Genomic DNA, 5,455 nt, shown 5'->3' with positions numbered 1-5,455 from the left:
GTCCGGACAAATGCTTCGGTTCTATCAATCAACCGGAGCATTTGTGGATTATATATAATAAAAAAAAAATTCAGCTGCTGCCTGTATGCGTGCTGGCTAGTGTGCACTAGGGCAGCAGACCACCAACAATACATTCATATGAGCAGCAACATTCACCAAATCCAATGTATACAAATACTAGATACTCTTTGTGCCCCACCCTTTAACCGACACATCCCATATTCCTCTCATTTACATAGTATACAAAAAACACACACGCAAATCAGACATCAAACACATTCAGAAATATTATTATTAAAAAAAATGGACGCATAACGAAACTGCATATATCCATCACAATGTTTAAGGAAAGCGCGCGTTTCAATTTTTCTGTCGTGGCCTTACATGTTATGCAACGAAAGCAAGTAAAATGAAACCAAAATCACCCGCAGGTCTTGAACATTGACTTCTCCATGAGAAGGCCAAGACGGGTCTGGCCTAGTTTCTTCAATAATAAGGGGAGGTTCACTTGGGATAGATGTATACTTAAGAATCCTCTCAACTGAGATGATTTTATTCTCCATATTACATAAATTCCATATCACCCAGCCTTATAGCATGTTCAGATTTAGCCCATATGAAACAGAAACCAGCAATCCCTTGAAAAAAAAGTAGATTTTTTTTTCTGTTAAGAGGGTTTCCAATTTAAGCAAAACCTATTTAGATAGCAAGTAGACTACTAAATGAGGATCACATACCAGGATCGATTAATCCTACAGGAATGGATATGAGAAATATCAATGAGGCAGCAAATGTAATTGAAGACAACAAGTCCAAGCGAATGCAAAGCCATTCCATTGCAGCAACATTGTAAAACTTTGGCCTTGAATATCCATTTACTAGCTTCACGCTTGTTTTAACGAATCACGATTCTTGATCGAAGCTCCTAATAGTTGTTGCTCCAGATATAGTCTCGGCAAAATGCTGTATCACTGGAGTTCTCGTGCTGAGGGAATGTAATATTGCTGTAGAATAATGAAGAAATAAGATGTAATATATTGTGAAAAGGAAAGAAATAATTTATAATATTTACACATGATTCAAAGAACCAGTGAAGAAAAAAGGGAAATTCTAAATTTACAGCAAAGATGCTCAAGGTTAAATGGGAAGCTGAATATATTGTGTGAAAACATATATATCATGGGAAAATCATAGTTTAATTTATAATTACGCTTTAATAATTGCAGGAAAATCAGCCTTTCTTGATTCAATAACAGTTCCATCTATACACTAGAGAGCATTAATAATAGATACAACCTTATTTTGATTCAATAACACAGGGCAAAACCTATTCTTTGATGCTCCGTCTCATGGATCTTTAAGTCCAGCATGATCTTTACTATGAAAATGTTCAAATCAGAATGGATCTAAGAAAATAACACCTTCTAAGGCTTAATCGAAGAAAGAGGATAAAAGACAATGAGTCTTCAAAAGCTCCTCATCTGACCAACAGATAATCTGATGCCTTTCAGCTGTTGTAGTTCAGATTCACAGACTATATAGTTCTTGTGAAATAGAAGGTTTATACTGGAATCTCTAAACCTGACCAGCTATCTCTTAAGAAAACCTAATAGAAATTAACCTAATTATTAAAATTCAAAGAGCCAAAGGTATTAATTTATTAATTCCACCTTACACAATAATCAACAAAATAATTAGCGTCCGTTTGGAATTACAATGTGTAAGCTTGTAGCAATGTGATACGTATATCACCTACATCAATGCTAAGTTAGTGAACAAAAAGAGAGAACAAAAAAGCAAGCTAAATAAGCTAATATGGAAAGCCACAAAATTTCTAAACCACAATCCTACTAAACCCCAAAGCAATTTATCCAGTACAATGACAAGAGTAAGAAGCTCATCAAAATTACCTAATACCAAAGAGAAATTGCAATGACGGGAATGAAAATCACGAAAACCAAATCATTTCAAATAAGCATCTCCCAGGAGCTTGGCTCTTTCATAGCAAAATGTCTCTTGACAAGAGGCTGCAGTCAAAGCTTCCAGAATCTGTAAATTTGCAAACTGGTTAAATGGATACACATAATAATCAATTTTGGGTGAATCATAAAGGAAAAGAGTGAAAGAAGCCTGAGAAAGGGATGACCTTAGAAGCAGGGATATGATAGTTGATTATATTCTTAAGTTCAATTGCAAGTAACATGCTTTCAACCCGTCTCATTATTGACGGCAGTCTTTGGGCACCTCGAACCAGCTCTCCAGGAAGCGGGTGTACAAAACACAATTCAGCAGGTAGAAACACATAGTTGACTTGTGCCATATCAACCATAACTCACAAATGAGTTCAAAACTTTGAGGACCTGCAACCTCACAGAGAAGACTAGATCTCCCTCTAGAAAACTACAATTGACTTGTGCCATATCAAATGAACTTTTCACACTCCCCTCCCACTTTCCAGAAGTAGCAGTTTAAAACTTTAAATAATGAAAGTAAAACAAACAAGACTTTCCATTTAATAATGTTATCTGTCTTCATATCTTCATAATAGTACCGTAATAAACAAATGATGTAGTAATTCTAGGAGGAGAGACACTCAGACACCCTTATAATTTTTTCGGGGACAAGGGTTTTCTATTATACCAATTTGAGAACTTCTGCTTACATGCTACTTCTCAGGCCAAAAGCCTGTGAACTACATGAGACTATTAGCTGACACAAAAAAAGCTCATCAAATTCAAGAAAGATCTTTCATAATACTCGTTAATTCTATGATTCATAGAAAATTACTCCCTAAAAATGAAAACTTTTTAGGTGAGTTATGTCTCAAAGAGAGAAGAGTGGTGCACAGAATTCAGCCACAACTAGCTTTTAGTCCAGTGATACAAGGAATGTAGGATGCTTTCCCGATGTGCGATTTGAATCACTTGTCCCCAATCGCGGAACAAATCGTGATGAGGTCGCCTTCGTTCGCGAATCAGATCGCCTAAGGCGACGTCCCTTATTTTATTGCAAAAAACCCAACCAATTGAGCCCAATTGCAAAACTAGAGTTTTGTTCGACAATTTTAGTTGAATAATTGAGGATCGCCAATATTCCATAACAACTTAAGATATGATCTTAAATTCACCACACTAAACCAGACATAATTAGGTATGAAAAGTAGGCCAATAATTTCAGTTTTCTGTTAATCTTGATAACACATAGATAAGGTAAACCCACAGGGAAGAAGCTCATAAAAACAATCGACCAACAGATAGCTCATCACCAGTAGTTGTGGAATCATATCATTGATAACGAAAAGGCGAGAAGCTCCCTAGGGGCTAAACTGCTCAACAAAATCAAAACATCTTTGTTTTTCATAAGACCAGCATAATAGCGAACGTTATACACGAAATAGACTTATTCTCAAGGATGTCAATAGCAAATATGATTCAGTGATGGACTCATTTACCATATCAACACAATACAAACATCTAAAATCACCAGATAATCACACAAATGAATTTATCAAATCCACTCTGTAATTCACGCAAAATCCACCAAAAACCAAGTTTATTTTAAATAACTAAATTTACAGATGAATTTATCAAAAACTAACCATATAAAGACATTGCTGGCGAGGTGGGCGGCACTACGGCAGTGAAGGAGAGGAGTCGTTAGTGGTGACGGACATGCAACAGTTGTTGGCGGATTGTGATGGAGTGAGGGAGAGAGACCTAATAACCCATCAAATTAACCCTTCAAAAAACATAGATCTGCAATCTATCGGCAACATAAACGAAAATTCAGTTCTTTCAACGGAATCAAAGAGAGGAATGATGAGAGGACGCGAAAGCTATTTCAATCGAAACCCTAATTTTTGATGTTATTCGTGTGTCCCAAAAGTTATGAGAACGGCGAAATCGATTTGATATGAGAGAAAGGAAATCCTACATGTTGCTTGGTAATGGTAATTAAACAATTGATAAGTTAAATCTTGAAAATAAAAGAGAGAAAATGAAAATTAAAACTTATTCTCAGCTAGAATTTGTATGGTTTCAGAGGCGTGATGAGACAGAGAGAGAGGAACTTATGAAAGGGAGAAATAAATCTTCTTCGATTTCTAGGGTTCAAGTTTTAGAACAAAATAAATCAGAAATCGAAAAAAAAAATCGAACCACTTGTTTTTGTGAAGAATGGGTGACGATAAGAAGATGGAGAGAAGGAGGGCAGAAATGGAGTATGGAAGGATATGAAGACAGGATGAGAGAGAAAGATAAACCAGTGAAGGGAGGGAGAGAACAGAAAGGCGAGCAGTAATTTCATTAGAAGAGGGAGGGAAGTAGGGGGAATTAATTAGTAATAAAAAAAAGACAGCCAAATGCTCGGGTTGATGGTTGCGGAGCACTTATTCACAACTGCTTGTGTTGATAAATCAACTGGAGCATTTGACATCAAATGCTCCGGTTGACTAATCAACACAAGCATTTGTGAATTTTTTTTATTAAAATTTTCACAAATGCTCGGGTTGATTAGACAACCAAAGCATTTGATAAGTAGCAAAAGCAGTTTTTTCCACTAGTATGGTTTGGACTTATAGCCTATGATTTTTTGGGTGGACCGGTGATGAAGCCCCCAGTAAGATGGAGTTGATGAAGTATACAACTTCATTGCTTGATTTTGAAGATATCTCATCACGCTTAGCGGAAGTTCGACCGAAGATTTCATATAGGCCAGGGTTCCTAAGGTGAGAAAGACAAGGAAGGCGAAAGAAAGGAACACTCGAAAGATGAGGCGCGGTCATAGCGCTGAGTGTTGAAAGGTTTTGCTAATTTTGGATTAGAAGCGATAATGTGGCTTAGAAAAAGGAAGTGATTAGAATAAGAAAAGGCGGAGTCATAATGAATTGACTCACGTAATGTCGTAGGCCATGCAGGTTTGAATCCCAGTCTATGTTCTAAGGGTAGGGATGAGAATTTAAAATGCATGATTTGAGAGATCGCGCTTTTCTCATGGGCCTAGGCGGGCCTTAGAAATATATTTTGAATTAAAATGGTCGGGCCTCGAAAGAGGTTGCCTACGTATCCGTGATGGAATCAGACCAGTCGTGGCTCTTAGAATTTTAATCGTGGCCAAACATTTTGCTTTGGAGCCATTGGGAATGAATTAAGCATTGATTTGGAAGAGTTCTTTGGCAAGGGTGGATAGTGATATAGGTTTGTGATATGAAATAGAAGTGGTATTTATGTAGAGTTCTAGTTCTGTTAGAATTCTATGTAAATTAGGGTTTTAATTTATAATTTCAGTTTTATTTTAATTAAGTATTTAAGTGATAAAGGAATACTATTATACTTAGGAGTCTAATTCCTTATCATTGAGTCTTATTGATTATCTTAGGCGTGTAGAATATTCTAATTAGCATATTCTAGGTTAATTAGTATATTCTAGTTTTTAATTAGCATATTCTAGTTTAGTG

At 36.2% G+C, this 5,455-nt stretch overlaps 1 long non-coding RNA gene across 2 annotated transcripts; it reads right to left on the bottom strand.

Annotated features, from left to right (window-relative positions):
* Positions 1–262: 262 nt before the first annotated feature.
* Positions 263–4,310, bottom strand: LOC104893819 (uncharacterized). 2 transcript variants are annotated; one of them, XR_790145.4, is made up of 5 exons: positions 3,599–4,310; positions 2,147–2,310; positions 1,911–2,049; positions 738–1,004; positions 263–638 (listed from the first exon to the last, which is right to left on the bottom strand). It is a non-coding gene; the product is annotated as an uncharacterized LOC104893819 (long non-coding RNA). The 2 variants fall into 2 exon arrangements; XR_790144.4 differs by having other exon boundaries at positions 2,147–4,308.
* Positions 4,311–5,455: the final 1,145 nt, after the last annotated feature.

Source organism: Beta vulgaris, chromosome 5, assembly GCF_026745355.1.
Source record: "Beta vulgaris subsp. vulgaris cultivar EL10 chromosome 5, EL10.2, whole genome shotgun sequence".
Classification (NCBI taxonomy): Eukaryota; Viridiplantae; Streptophyta; class Magnoliopsida; order Caryophyllales; family Amaranthaceae; genus Beta; species Beta vulgaris.
The sequence above is the reverse complement of the archived record's forward strand: the minus strand, read 5'-3'. Positions and strand labels throughout refer to the sequence as shown.